At 44.2% G+C, this 14,880-nt stretch overlaps 1 non-coding gene across 1 annotated transcript; it reads left to right on the forward strand.

The window, feature by feature from the left end:
- Nucleotides 1-13,596: 13,596 nt before the first annotated feature.
- On the forward strand, nucleotides 13,597-13,703 carry LOC133754270 (U6 spliceosomal RNA). Its single transcript, XR_009865176.1, has one exon. It is a non-coding gene; the product is annotated as a U6 spliceosomal RNA (small nuclear RNA).
- The last annotated feature ends 1,177 nt before the right edge of the window (nucleotides 13,704-14,880 follow it).

Genomic DNA, 14,880 nt, shown 5'->3' on the forward strand with positions numbered 1-14,880 from the left:
AAAGCTCTCATTTGTGAATGAAGGTGAAATTAAGACTTTTCATAGCAAACAGAAACTGAAAGAATTTGTTGCCACTCATCCTGCCCTGCAAAATATGCTTAAAGATGTGTTACACACAGAAAGACAGAAACATGGTCATCAATATGACAGAAGGTAAAGGAAGGAAACCTCACAGCAAAAGATCACAGGAAGCTCAATTTCTCTTTGACATAGAATTAAACTCTGATGCTCTGTGAAAGCAATGTGTTAAAGTAATCTATTATGTTCTCTTGATGTCTGTTAAATTTTAATTGTTCAAAAACAGCTGAATTTTTATTAAGAGCTATGGGTTATTTAAATATGTGCTTATTTTCAAAGATTTGAATAATCACCTTGTAACAACAATCAAATTTGGCCTATGTTATGTCATGATTGTAAGGAATCTTATTTCAACCAGATATTTTGGATTTTGAGCCTTCTTGGCATTCTTGACAGGCATTCAAAAAATCAAAGTTCCAAACAATCTGGTCTCTAAAATTTCGAGTAAATCTTGGACTTTCGTTTTTCCAGTTTGGGCCCAACTGAAAAAATTGAAGGACCTATGTCTCTCATCTTATAGAGACACCAACTAATCAGGCTATTTGGATTATATTAGAAGGACTGTCAAGATGTGATGTGGTACCAGGCTTTAAGTTTCTATAATGGAAAATGCTATTAATACAAATGTTTGAGAATTAAAAAGTCTAATGATCTTGTGTTACTAGACATGATAGTTATCTTAATGAGAAAGCCCCAGAGGCCTAAAGGGTTAAATACTTGTAAAATCCTACAGGTGCTTTCAAAAATACTGTGAAGTAAGCAAGTGCCTCTTGTTGGTTGACGAGTTTATAATTTTGAACATGGCGACTTAAAGTCTTTTGTCATCCATAGTCATATATGATGTGCTGCTCATAAAACTAAAGCGTTGTGGGTTCTGTGTTTAGCTGTCCTCCTATAGGTTCCTATGGACTTTTTCCAGCCACTTCTATTGTATTCAGTACTTTGGGATGGCTCTGTAAACAGATAAAGCCAATAATGTATTAACAGTACCAACTGAGAGAAAGTATGGTTAACTGAGGTTACTAAAAACAAAAAGCAATTCAAATCAATTGGCAACTTATAAAAAGAGTTAAAGATTTTAAAAGCTATTATTAAAATTGCTATATTGGTCTATTATGCTATGTTATATGTGTGTACATATTGTATGTCCACATGGGGAAATTTTATTAAGAGTTTTATTTTAAATGGCTTATAGATAAGATTGTCCATAAATTTAAGCTGCTAAAATCAATCAAAGATACATTTTAATTTGTGGGACCTGAATCTGTGTATCATATGTTTTAAACTTGTTGGTAGAAAGAAACTAAAAACATTTTATATGGTTGTGCTTAAGTTTACTGGTTAAACAAACTACACCATGTTAGATATTTAAGAGGTGTTTTGAAATACATGATTCTTAAAATTTACAGAAGGCATTGGACCTTCTGGTAAATGTTTTCTTAAGTTGTTATCTAATGGTTGAAACGGTTTGCTAAGTATTCATGTAATATTGCTATTGTCAGCAAGCGATCTAGGACTTGCTCCCTCATTTCTCTATTTTAAGCCCAACTTGTTCTTTTATTTCTCTATACTCTTCAAGGTAGGAAACTAATTCTATTATAAAGGAATCTGTAGGATGCACAATTTAATCTTTAGACCTTATAAAAAAGATGGCTAACATTTTTCTGTAATAGCATAGCCAAAATAAGAGCTTTAATAATAATCTCATAGCTAGATTCACTTCGCCATCAGCAAAGTATACAGTAAGTAGAAAAACCTCCCTTTCAGAACAAAGGGAAAGAAAGTTTTAAAGTGAGAATATAATTTTTCTCATGGGCATTGTCTACATTAGAAAAATGTGACTATAGACTTGTAGTTCAGGCCACTGAAGATTAGAGATGGGAAACGGGCACTCCCTTGACTTGCATCCTCTGGTCTGCTTTAACACAAACCAGGAGGAAAAGAAAGCTAGGCATCAGAAGCAATAGGTGGCAGGCCTATAAATGGCTGATCTGTACAGTGATCTGCCCTCAAGGAGACCCAACAGGCCAGTCCACTGCAGTTGCTTTCAATGCGGTAAGTCTGGGCTTCAGCAGAAGTCAGCTTGTGAAGAGCCCTGGCAGCTCTGCCAAGAGGTGGATCACTGGAAATGGACCTGCCCTGGAGTCGAAGGATGCCCAGGTCAGAGCCACAGATCTTATTGGCTCTAAGCTGAAAAGCCCTTCACTCAGCCCAACTTCCAAAGTGACCACTGCAGCTGAGGGGACGGCCAAGTAGGGTCAGCAACATTGCAGGCAGAACTGTAAATTTCTTGTTAGAGATGCCCCCTGCCTTTACCTGGCCAGCTCTCCTCCCAGGCCAGCCAAGTAATGAAAGTCAACAGAGTGCCTTCCCCTAGGAGGTTCACACCTCTCTTAGGATATACCCCATGTGAAGAGATAGATAGGCCTGGGCCTCTTAACTTACAAGGCCTAAAGCCCACCAGATTATTATCAAGCCCCTTCTGTCAGGTTCTATTTGCCTCTCAATCAGAAAACCTAATTGTAGCTTAGACAGCACCTTTCTTAGCTTGTCTAATAATGACTCTGTCCTTTGTTCTAGGCCCTGTCTAGTGCACTTGGGCCTCATTCCTTTGTAATCATAACCTCTACTCTACCACCAATGGCTCTACTCCCAACCTGTGTGTACTGATGGTCCTCTTCCCCACTTAATGCTGTATAATTGTTCAAACCTGGTAAATGACACTCTTAGGATCATTGGTTACTATCCTCACTCTGTCTTTTATGACCTTGTCTAAATATGATCAGAGTCGGCAAACTTGGAAGGCTTCCATAGCCTTGGCCACTCATGACGACAGCCTAGAGTGGTTACTGGCGCCATAAACTAGAGTGTCAATTTGTTGGGTCAAGAACAGGAGCTACTGTGCACTTGCTCCTCATGTGAGATCTCTGTCCTTAATGTGCTGTACATTTTGATTTAATGCTATAACTAGTACTCAAACAGTATGTTTCACTTTGTGTTTCTATGTCTATGCAAACTGTTGAAATCTTTATACTAAATTGATCTTCTGTATATAAAGAGAATTGAAAATGAATCTTGATGCAAATGGAAGGGGAGAGGGAGCGGGTGAGTGAGGGTTGCGGGTGGGAGGGAAGTTATGGGAGGGGAAGGCATTGTAATCCATAAGCTGTACACTGGAAATTTATATTCATTAAATAAAAGTTAAAAAAAAAATAAAACTGATTTACACTGATTTTAATGAAAAAAAAAATGACACTCCCAGGTTAGGCGTGGTAAATCTCTTCCTTCCTTCCTTCCTTCCTTCCTTCCTTCCTTCCTTCCTTCCTTCCTTCCTTCCTTTCTTTCTTTCTTTCTTTCTTTCTTTCTTTCTTTCTTTCTTTTGATTCAAAAGGGAAGTAATTCCACACAGCTGAATGCACAGCTGAACGTAATTGGAGGTAGTTAGCAGGCGAATGATATACCCACAGGAGCCAGAGATCGGAAGCTCTTTCCCAAGGACCACACAGGGAATCTCTGCTGCCCTCAATTCTCCTGCAGTCTCCCAGTGGGTTCCCAAGTTAGATCCTAATGTCCTGTTATTTTACCCCCCCAGAGTCAGGTGTTTCTGCTAGGCTCAGGGCCGGTGCAGACCTGAGGTCGCCCTGCTTATGACGTATGTCCAAAATGGCGCCTGCTCTTTGTCTTGCTCGCTTTTGAGAGGTGAGTCGAGAGAGGGAAACTTGTGTCCGTATCGGTCACCTTTTTTTTCCCCCTCTCTCTCTTCTAGTTAGCCTGGTGAACTTTTCCCCACAGAGTTTCAAGCCTCATTCCCTCTAGTCTCCTCTTTTTGCTTGCCCGCTGGTGTCTCGGGCTACTGAGGTTTGGCTCACCTCGCGTTCCAGCGCTGGTGTGTTGAGTCTGCCGCTGGTGTCCCGAACTTGGGCTCCCACGCTCTCCACGCAGGTCCACTGTGAATCACTAGTTCCGGAAGAGTTTCCTCTGCTGTTTCATCCCCTACTCTTCCTTGTCCCTGCAGTATCTGCCTCTTTCCCGACTTTCAGTGTGCTCCCTTCCTATTCTGCCATCTTGCCGCTCTCCAGTCAAATTCAGTTTTTAATAATCAGTTCATATTCCTGTTACCATGACAACTGTGCCCTTTTAGATTTTACACACATAGGAAAACACTTTAAAATTTTTGATTTATTTATTTGAAAGGCAGAGTTACAAAGAGGCAGAGAGAGAGAGAGGCCTTCTATCCGCTTCTTCAATCTCCAGTTGGCCACAATGGCCGAGCTGCACTGATCTGAAGCCATGAGCCAGGAGCTTCTTCTGGGTCTCCCACGTGTGTGCAAGGAACCAAGGACTTGGGCCATCTTCCACTGCTTTCCCAGGCCATATCAGAGAGCTGGATTGAAAGTAGAACAGTCGGGGGCTGGCGCCATGGCTCACTTGGTTGATCCTCCATTTGTGGTGCTGGCATCCCATATGGGCACCGGGTTCTAGTCCCAGTTGCTCCTCTTCCAGTCCACCTCTCTGCTGTGGCCTGGGAGGGCAGTGGACAATGGCCCAGGTGCTTGGGCCCCTGCACCCACATGGGAGACCAGGAAGAAGCTCCTGGCTCCTGGCTTCGGATTGGTGCAGCACCGGCTGTAGTGGCCATTTGGGGAGTGCACCAATGGAAGGAAGACCTTTCTCTTTGTTTCTCTCTTTCAAATAAAAAAAATTAAAAGATAAAAAAGATAGCTGTGTTATTCTTTAAAAAAAAAGTAGAACAGTTGGGACTTGATCCAGCACCCACATGGTATGCCAGCACTGCAGGTATGCCATTATGCCACTGTGCCGGCCCCTGCCATTGCTTCTTAGTTTCCCCAAATGGCTGGTATGGCCAGGGTTAGCCAAGCTGACACTGGAAACAAGGAGCTTCTTCCAGGTCTCCCTTATGGGCCATCTTCTGCTGTTTTTCCAGGCACACTAACAGGGAGCTGGATCTGAAGTGGAGGAGCCAAGACTCAAACTGGTGTACATATGGGATATTTGTGTCTGGATGTTGCCTCTACTGACCAAATGGATTATTCATTTGATTTGAAAAGGCCAGTAGAATAAGAGCATCAAGAGGACCGATTTGGTGTAACCGACTCCCAGGAGGTGTGTAGATCGTGCCTTCATCTGACAGGGAATTCTCTGGAAGGCAGGCCATGGACATGGCTCAGGCCCTTCTCTCATAGAGTTGTGTGCATCACTTCTGGCGAGGAGAGGCCAGGAAAATAAATCAACTGCAGAACTAGAGTAGCAGCCAAAGCCCAGGGCAAAGGGAGAAAAGTTTCAATTGCATGAAGATGATCCCAAAATGCCTTCTATCTGTGAACAAAATAGATTCATCACTGGGTAGGGTGATCTGTTATGGGCCTGTGTATCTTAACCTTTATTGCACAGAGAGAACTGAAAGTGGAGGCACACATACAGTGTGCAAGTGGGGCAGCATTTATTGGAATAATGGAGAGAACATCCTTTCACTCGTGAGCGTGGACCGCCCCACAAGGAGAGATATCTGAATGTCATGAGTGGGCCTCAGAGTTCCTGTGTGGAGAGAGAAGGTGAGGAGGAGGCCCCAGACGGATCCCTGAGTGTGGTCATGAGCAAAGAGGGCCCTGCACACATGACCAGACTGTTAGGAGCTAGGGGGCGGTGCCTGGATTGAATATACCAATAGGGTAGAGTGTAGTAGGTGTGAGGCTTTCTGGAGGTTTTATGGCACCTCCATGTGGATTTTAACTTCCTCAAAGATCTCATGGTGTCTCCTCTTTCCTGGTCCTGGGCGAGCCACAGGTGCATCCTGGGAAAGTGAGGGGATTAGGGTTTTACAGTACAGGGCTGGCAGAAATTCCAGCTCTCCTGTTTCTGCCTGATCTTCCTGCCTAGTTCCCCATAAGGATTCCAGGACGATCCTGCTGAAAGGCAGTGCTTTTTCATAACTGCACTTTTCCAGATTCTTCCGTGGGAATCCAGGAAATGAAACTATTAAACCTCACAAGGTTTCTCTAAGGCTTTATTTTGATAATTACTTTTTTTAAAAATGGGGGTGAAAACTTTCAGAATTGGGACTCGGTTTTTCTCTCTTTGGAAAATACTGGGGACTTTAAGAGTCTCAGGACTGGCACTATGGCATAATAGGTAAAGCTGCTGCCTGCAATGCTGGCATCCCATATGGGCACCAATTTGAGTCCTGGCTGCTCCACTTCCATTCCAGCTCCCTGCTATGGCCTGGGAAAGCAGTGGAAGATGGTCCGGGTCCTTGGGCCCCTGCTCCAATGTGGGAGACCCATAGGAACTTCCTGGCTCTTGGCTTTGGCCTGGCCTAGCCCTGGTTGTTGCAACTAATTGGGGAGTGAACCAGAGGATAGAAGATTTCTCTCAGGGCTGGTGCTGTGGTGGAGTGGGTAAAGCCGTTGCCTAAGTGCTGGCATCCCATTTGGGTGCCAGTTCAAGTCCTGGCTGCTCTAGTTCCAATTCAGCTCTCTGCTATGGCCTGGGAAAGCAGTAGAAGATGGCCCAAGCCCTTGGGCCCCTGCACCTGTGTGGGAGACCCAGAAGAAGCTCCTGTCTCCTGCCTTTAGATCTGTGAAGCTCTGGCTGTTGTGGCCATCTGGAGAGTGAACCAGTGGATGGAGGACCTCTTTTTCTCTCTCTCCCCCTCTCTTTCTGCCTCTGCCTCTCTGTAACTCTGCCTTTCAAATAAATAAATAAATATTAAAAAAAGAGAGATTCATTTGCCCATATGGGATGCCGGTGTTGCAGGCAGTGGCTTAACCAATTGTGCTGTAAAGCTGCCTCTGGCTTCCATCTTTTTTGATGTATGCCTTTGTTGCTGTAAATTTCCCTCCAAGAGTTGCTTTTGCTGCATCCCACAGGTTTTGGTGTGGGGCTAAGGGAACTGGGTGCAATCGTGCCCAAGAGCTGTGATGTCCCAGGTAGGCTCCTGAGTGGCTGGGGCTTTGGCAAGCAGCAGAGGGAGGGTGGTCCTGGGAGCACAGAGGGCGAGTTCTGCTTCCTTTGTGAGTCCTCACTGTGGAGCAGGACTATAAACAGAGCTGGGAGGAGACCACACTCTGGCTCTGTTTGCCAGTTCTCTGAGGCTGGAAACCAGCTCTGCCCACAACCCACCCTTGGAGAGACTTCCTGGGCTGAGTCCTGGCTTGGAGGCTCACTTCCTATCAGTCAGCTCCAAACATGAGATTTAAGAATGTTGTAGATCTTCACATCACTGTTAGAAGGTAGGGTTTTCAAAATATTAGAATCTATGGGAATAAAGCTAAACGACAGGATTTACTTTAGCAAACAGTAATTACATGGTATGACTGTATCTTTTTATTTTTTATTTTTAAGATTTTTGTTTATTTGAAAGGCAGAGTTACAGAGAGATATGGAGAGAGAGAGAGAGAGAGAGAGAGAGAGAGAGAGAGAGAGAGAGAGAGAAAGAGAGAGAAAGAGAGAGAAAGAGAGAGAAAGAGAGAGAAATCTTCCACCTGCTGGTTCACTCCCCAAATGGCTGCAGCAACTGGGGATGGGTCAGGCTGAAGTGGGGAACCTGAAGTCCATCCAGCTCTCTCCCAAGCACCTGGGCCATATCCTGCTGCTTTCCCAGGTGCCTTAACAGGCAACTGGGTTGCCAAGTGGAGCAGCTGGGACTCGAACTGGCGATCACGTGGGATGCTGGAATCACAGGTGGAAGTCAACTTGTGTTGTAACACTGGCTCTGGAATGCCTGTATCTTCTTCTATTTCAGATTTATTTATTTATTTTTGCAATTCAGAGTTGGAGTGGGGGTGGGGGGTAGATTTTCCATCCCCTGGTTCGCTCTACTTGGTCACAACCACTAGCACTGGGCCAAGCTGAAGTCAGGAGCCAAGAGCTTCATCCAGGTCTCCTGGTGTAGGTAGTAGGGGGCCAAGCATTAGCTTTGAGGATGGAGTAATGCAATTCACCATCCACTTTTTGACCCCACCAATCTCAGAGGTTGGGATAGCAACTCAACCCGTTGAAATTTACATTTTCATTGTCAGTTCTCTTAGTATGAAAGAGGTCCCTTTTCATTTATTTAAAAGTGACTCTTTTTAATATGGCTTCCCCATCGGTGGGGGAGGGATGGCGCAGGTGAGCAGGTAACCCCACTAGGGTCAGGGAAGTCTTGGCCAGATAGGGCTCCAACTTGTTGCCTGTGACCCCAGGTTGCCTAGAAAATGACACCTTGGGAATTAGACGTGACCCCGATGTGACTTGAACACGCAACCTTTTGATCTGGAGTCACACTACCATTGCGCTACGAGGTCACCTGTGCAGACGGCGCTGACTTTTGATGCTTTAAAGCTCTTTCGTTATGCACCCTGGCCGCTTCCTTCTGTAATTTTTTTTTTTTTTTGATGCGTTGCAGATCAAACGGGAAAGAGCTCGCTTCTGCTCCGCTGCGCGGCTGCAGGTCCGCGCGGCTTTGTCTCTGCAGCCCCAGAGCTGCCCAGGCTGCTGGCGCCCGGGGCTCAGAGCCTGCACCGAGGTCGGGAGCCGTGGTCCCCGCGAGGCCAGGCGGCGGCTGCGGCATCCGCAACGCGGTCAGCGCGCAGCAGCGAGGGCCAGGGTTCGCACGTGCTGCCCGGGGCTCCGGTCCCCAGCGTCCGGATGGAAGTGGTCAGAAAGACCCCGCAGCCACGCTCAGGAAGTGCCTTTGTCACTCAGCGGTAAGCACACGTGCAAAACTAAGACCCGTTTTTGAACATTTGGACATTACGGAAAAGTTGTAAAAAATGCAAAGCAATGATCCCGTGACCCGCGGGCACCCTAAGGGGTGGGTCCACCTCAGTGCCAGCCCCTTGGTTAATGCTTTCCTTCCCAAGCCCTTTGCTCTCGGTTGATACTCATTTGTAATCCAGTTGGCTTGTTCCTTAACACACGCACACCGATGGGGGTTTATTTTCTTGCATTCTTGCTTATGTGAAATATAACCCTAATTCCAAGTGTCTGGATTATAGAAAAGGCTGTATTAAAGCCTCTGCCACTGTCCCATCATCTCAATGACCCCCATTTCCCCTACCTTCCGCCCATTTGCCAACCACCCCTGTAAATAATCTCTTCACTGGCTGATCATTCCTGCATTCTTCTGCACACCTGGGCAGAGAAGATGCCTTTGTGATCTTCCTATTACAAAGCAAAGCAGACCATAAATACCCTTTCGCACTTAAGTTTTGCACTCTTTCTGGCCACTTTATCCTGGAAAACCCCTCCCTAGCAGCTCATAGTGTTCTTCCTTGATTTTTTTTTTGATAGGCAGAGTTAGACAGTAAGAGAGAGAGAGAGAGAGAAAGGTCTTCCTTCCATTGGTTCACTCCCCAAATGGCTGCTATGGCCGGTGCACTGCGCTGATCCAAAGCCAGGAGCCAGGTGCTTCCTCCTGGTCTCCCATGCAGGTGCAGGGCCCAAGCACTTGGGCCATCCTCCACTGCCTTCCCAGGCCACAGCAGAGAGCTGGATTGGAAGAGGGGCAACCGGGACAGAATCCAGTACCCCGACTGGGACTAGAACCCAGTGTGCCGGCACTGCAAGTCAGAGGATTAGCCTATTGAGCCGCAGCATTGGCCTTCTTCCAGCTAGGTTAGAATGCTTTGCCACATAGCTCATTCAACTACTTTCCTCTGGTTTTTGCATGTTTCCAGGATTTCTGTTACTGCTCTTCTCAGTACTGCATTCTCTTTTGTTGGGGAATATAATTCCATTGTGTGGCAATACTATATTTCATTTATTCATTCACCAGTTTGGGTTGTTCCCCTGTTTTGGCTATGCACAATGGTTCTGTGAACATTCCCACACATTAGCTGACTGACATATGTGCCACAGATCTTTAGCTGACTTCTAAACAGTGTGATGAGCATAAATTCCAGCAACTCCCCAAGGTTACAAAGGCAGAGATTATAACTCAGGATCAAGCTGTGCCAAGTCAGAGGAGCTTAATAAACACCTTGGAGCTTCCATTGGGTCCCAAGAGGACCACGTGTTAGGATCAAGGGCAAAACCAAAGCAAAGTCCAAAGCTAACCATCAATGGGATTGGGGTGACCCACTAGAATACTGCTGAAACAAAGCTTAGCCCACTTTGGTGGAAGAAAAATTAGGGCTCCCTACAATGGTCTCATCTATACTTTCTGGTATCAAATGAAATAGTGGAAGGTATGTGGAGATGCAAAAAAAAGTTCATGTGACCAGACAACAGGAAATAGGAATAAACCCAGAAGTGAAGAAGCTATTGCAGTTAACAGCCAAGGACTTAAACAGCACTACAACAACCAGCGAAACAGAGCAAAGTATGCAGGGTGTCAGCAGATAATCAGAATCCAAATAAGATTCAGAAATAAACTGATGAAAATTAAAGACAGGTTTAATAGACTAAAAGCAAGTACAACAGATGTTAGAAGACAGAAATACAGGTGAGCAAAAGGTATCCACTTTGATGCACAGAAAGATAAAAAAGATGGGAAATATTGCAAATGACAAGAACTCAGTGTAGAGTTCTAGCCCATCTGTAATTGGAATTGGAATGAGGGGGAGAGAGGGAATGGGACAGATGCAATAGTTGAAAAGCCAGCTGAGAATATTCCCACTGATGAAAGACGTCACAGGACTGTCTCAAGCTCTACAAATTTCAACTATGATTTAAAAACAAAGTCCATACCCAGGGACATTGCAGTGAAACATAAAAACTCCAAGGGCAAAGAGAAACTAGTAAGTAGCTAGAGAAAAATGAATATAAGAAACTCTTAACTATTTAAAATGGTATCTTCCCCCACATACAATTTTTATTTATTTGAAAGGCAGAGAGAGAAAGAGAGAGAGAGAGAGAGAGAGAGAGAGAGAGAGAGAGAAAGAGAGATTGTTGAAAGGCACAGTAACATAGACACACTCACACAAACAATCTTTGAAGTGATCTTCTACTCCCCTCAAATGCCTGCAACAGCTGGGCTGGACCAGATCAAAGCCAGGAGCCTGGAGCTTCATCTGGGTTGCCCACGTGGGTGGCAGAGACCCAAGTACCCAAGTCAGAGTTACACAGAAAGAGAAGGAGAGGCAGAGAGAGAGAGAGTCTTCCATCCACTGGTTCACTCCCAAACTGGCCACAACAGCCAGAGCGGCGCTGAATCAAAGCCAGGAGCTAGGAGCTTCTTCCGGGTCTCCCCTGCAGATGCAGGGGCTCAAAGACTTGGGCCATCTTCTAGTGCTTTCCCAGGCCATAGCAAAGAGCTGGATCAGAAGTGGAGCAGCCGGGACTCAAACTGGTGCCCATATGGGATGCCCGCACTGCAGGCTGCGGCTTTACCTGCTATGCCACAGAGCTGGCCCTGGTATTTGAAATTAAAATGATAAAAGTTAACAATATTTATTGAAAAAATAACCCACTACATGATATTGGAAAATGTTATTTTAATACAAATATTTTTAAGACAAAAAATTAGATGCAAAGAGTGGCATTGTTTTCCATTTTGGCATGTCTCTTTAACGTCTTAGTTTGCAGGGTTGTGGTAATCAAATACCACAGACTGGATGGCTTACAGGATAGAAATCAATTTTCTCACAATTCTGGATGTTGCATGGAGGTCCAACATAAAAATGCCTGAAGGGTTGGCTTCTCCTGAGGTTCCTCTCCTTGGGTTGCTGATAGCTTCTCTCTTGTCTAGCCACGTTCTAATGCCCCCTTCTTATTAGGAAAGTTGGATTGGAGTAGGGCTGATCCTCAGGCTCTTTTTAATTAATCATATCTTTCAGGATTCTGTTTCCAGATAGAGTCACATTCTGAGATGCTGGGTGTTAGTGCTTCTATACAGGAGTTTTTGCAGGGGTGGTAGGTGGAGGGGCTGGGTACTATCAAGTCTGTAACAAGGGCTTAAGATAGGTGAATTAGCATTATTTCCTTCTGCACTAAATCTTCTGCAATATCACATGTCATGTAGTTTCTGGAAAACCTCACTGTTCATTCAAGAGAACAATAGTGAAAAAGGCATATAATGTCTCAGAGTTATTATGAAGTTAGTTTTTAGAACCACTGTTCTAAATAATTAGTGAGTATATATTACATCGACTAGAGTAAAAAATGAAATAATGAAAAACTTCTGGTTAATGTACAGAAAAGCAAGAAAAGGGAAATAAAGGAAGAAACAGATTAAACAAATAACAAGATATGAGAAATTTTTTTTGACAGGCAGAGTGGACAGTGAGAGAGAGAGACAGAGAGAAAGGTCTTCCTTTGCCATTGGTTCACCCTCCAATGGCCGCCGCAGCCAGTGCGTTGCAGTTGGCGCACTGCGCTGATCCGATGGCAGGAGCCAGGTGTTTATCCTGGTCTTCCATGCGGGTGCAGGGCCCAAGCACTTGGGCCATCCTCCACTGCACTCCCTGGCCACAGCAGAGAGCTGGCCTGGAAGAGGGGCAACCGGGACAGAATCTGGCGCCCCGACCGGGACTAGAACCCGGTGTGCCGGCGCCGCAAGGTGGAAGATTAGCCTGTTGAGCCACGGCACTGGCCAAGATATGAGAAATTTAAATCTAACTGTACTAGCAATGACATTAAATGTAAATGGATCAAACACTCCAATTAACAAAGATCATTAGACAAGATAAAAATGATGCATACGTATATACTGTTTACAAGAGATCTGCTTTAAGGACAGAGATTAGCTGAAAGTAGAAGAATGCAAAAAAGACACACCAAGTGTAATGTTTTCTATTGCTGTGTAACACCAACTGTGGATTAGCTCACAGCTGTGTAGGTCAGAAATCTGAGAATGCACTGTCTGGGTCTCAAGTCTGAAATCAAGGGGTCAACTGGATTGCATTTCACCTGGGGATTTGGGAAGAACCCACGTGCAAACTCATCAACTTGTGAGCAGAGCTGAGTGCCCCATGGCTGCAGAGCCTAGGTCCCCGTTTCTTTGCTGGCCGTTGTCCAAACACTGCTCTGTCATCAGTTTGCCTACACTCCTTGAGACACAGCCCCGCCATCTTCAAAGTCAGCCACAAAGCTGATGTCTCACCTTGACTCCGCATGGTATGAAACCTTTTTCACCAGCAGAGCAACACATTTTTAAGTTCTCACCTGGTTATGTCACATCCACTGAGGGCCATTTCCTTGGAGCTATTTGACTTAGAACCTTAATTAAAATTAATTTTAAATGAATTAAAATTGTAACATCCCTTCACAAAAGCACCTAGTTTTTAGAGTTTGAATAGCTGGGAACTGCATGCACACCAGGAGCTGTGAATTTGGGGACCATTGTAGAATTCTGCCTACCATACCATACAAATAATAACCAAAGGAAAATTGCCTCGATTATATTAGGATTGGAAAAAAAAAACTGATCGTAAAAAAAGAAATTAGACTGTCAGAGGAGGCTATTTAATATTGACAAAATATCAGCTTACCTGGAGGATGTAAGAATCCTAAATTTGTATGCACTGAATATAGCTTGATAGTGGTGGTGGTTCTAAGTTTGTGAAAGCCCATTAGGTGCTCACTTCAACAGCACATAGACTAAAATTGGAACGAGACACAGAAGATTAGCATGGCTGCTGCACAAGGATGACATGCAAATTCGTGAATTGTTCCATTAAAAAAAAACTCATCAAAATGTAAGGTTAAATTAGATGCAACTTGTTCCATCTATTTTATCAATAAAATGATAAAAATAAAATAAAAACCTATTGGATGCAGATAAGTACTCATGAAGAAATGCATAAATACAAATATTAGCAAAAAAGAAATGATGAAAATCAACCATCTAAGATCTCATTCCAAGAATCTACAAAAGGAAGTGAATCATATCTAAATAGAATACATATGAGGTAATAATATGAAAACTAGCTAAAGTTCAGACTTTTTAAAAACATTATGAGGTATTAAATCCCTAGATAGCCTGATTAAGAAAACTTTAAAAAGAGAGCAAACAGATACCAATATGGGGACTGAAAAGGGGGTCTTCACTTTAAATTGTACAGATATGTGATAAGAAGATATTATGAATTATTGAAAGTCAAAAATTATTTTGTTGAAATAATATGGCCAAATTATCAAAAAAATTCATTTCCAAAACTTACATGAGATAGAAAATTTGAATCATCCTATATCAAATTAATAATTAATATCAAGTTAATAGAATCTATAATTGAAAATTTTCTTCAAAGAAAACTAGCCCAAGAAAGCTTTATTGGTCATTTTTATGGAAAACATGTATGGCAAAAATAACAGCTGTACCAGTGATGCCACTCTTTTACACTCTTCCAGAGGACTAAAACAAGTAACACATACATACATCCCAACCTGGAAAAAAACAAAATGAAAAGGAAGTGTCTTCCATCTGCTGGTTCACTCCCCAAATGACCACAGTGACTGGGGCTGGATCAGGTCACAGCCAGGAGCCCAGGAGCATGTGGGTCTCCCAAGCAGGTACCAGGGCCCAAGGACTTGGGCCATCTTCTACTACTTTCCTTGGCCACAGCAGAGAGCTGGATTGGAAGTGGAGCAGCCAGGTCTCAAACCGGAGCCCATATGGGATGCCGGCACTGCAGGAGGCAGCTTCATCTGCCACGCCACAGTGCTGGCCCCTGGAACTACTTTAAAAAATATTGATTTATTTGAAATTCAAAGTTACACAGAGAGAGGAAAGGCAGAGAGAGAGAGAGAGAGAGAGAGAGAGAGAGAGGGAGAGGGAGAGGGAGAGGGAGAGGGAGAGGGAGAGGGAGAGGGAGAGGGAGAGGGAGAGGGAGAGGGAGAGAGAGGACTTCTATCCACTGG

This window comes from Lepus europaeus (assembly GCF_033115175.1).
Source record: "Lepus europaeus isolate LE1 chromosome 3 unlocalized genomic scaffold, mLepTim1.pri SUPER_3_unloc_1, whole genome shotgun sequence".
NCBI lineage: Eukaryota > Metazoa > Chordata > Mammalia > Lagomorpha > Leporidae > Lepus > Lepus europaeus.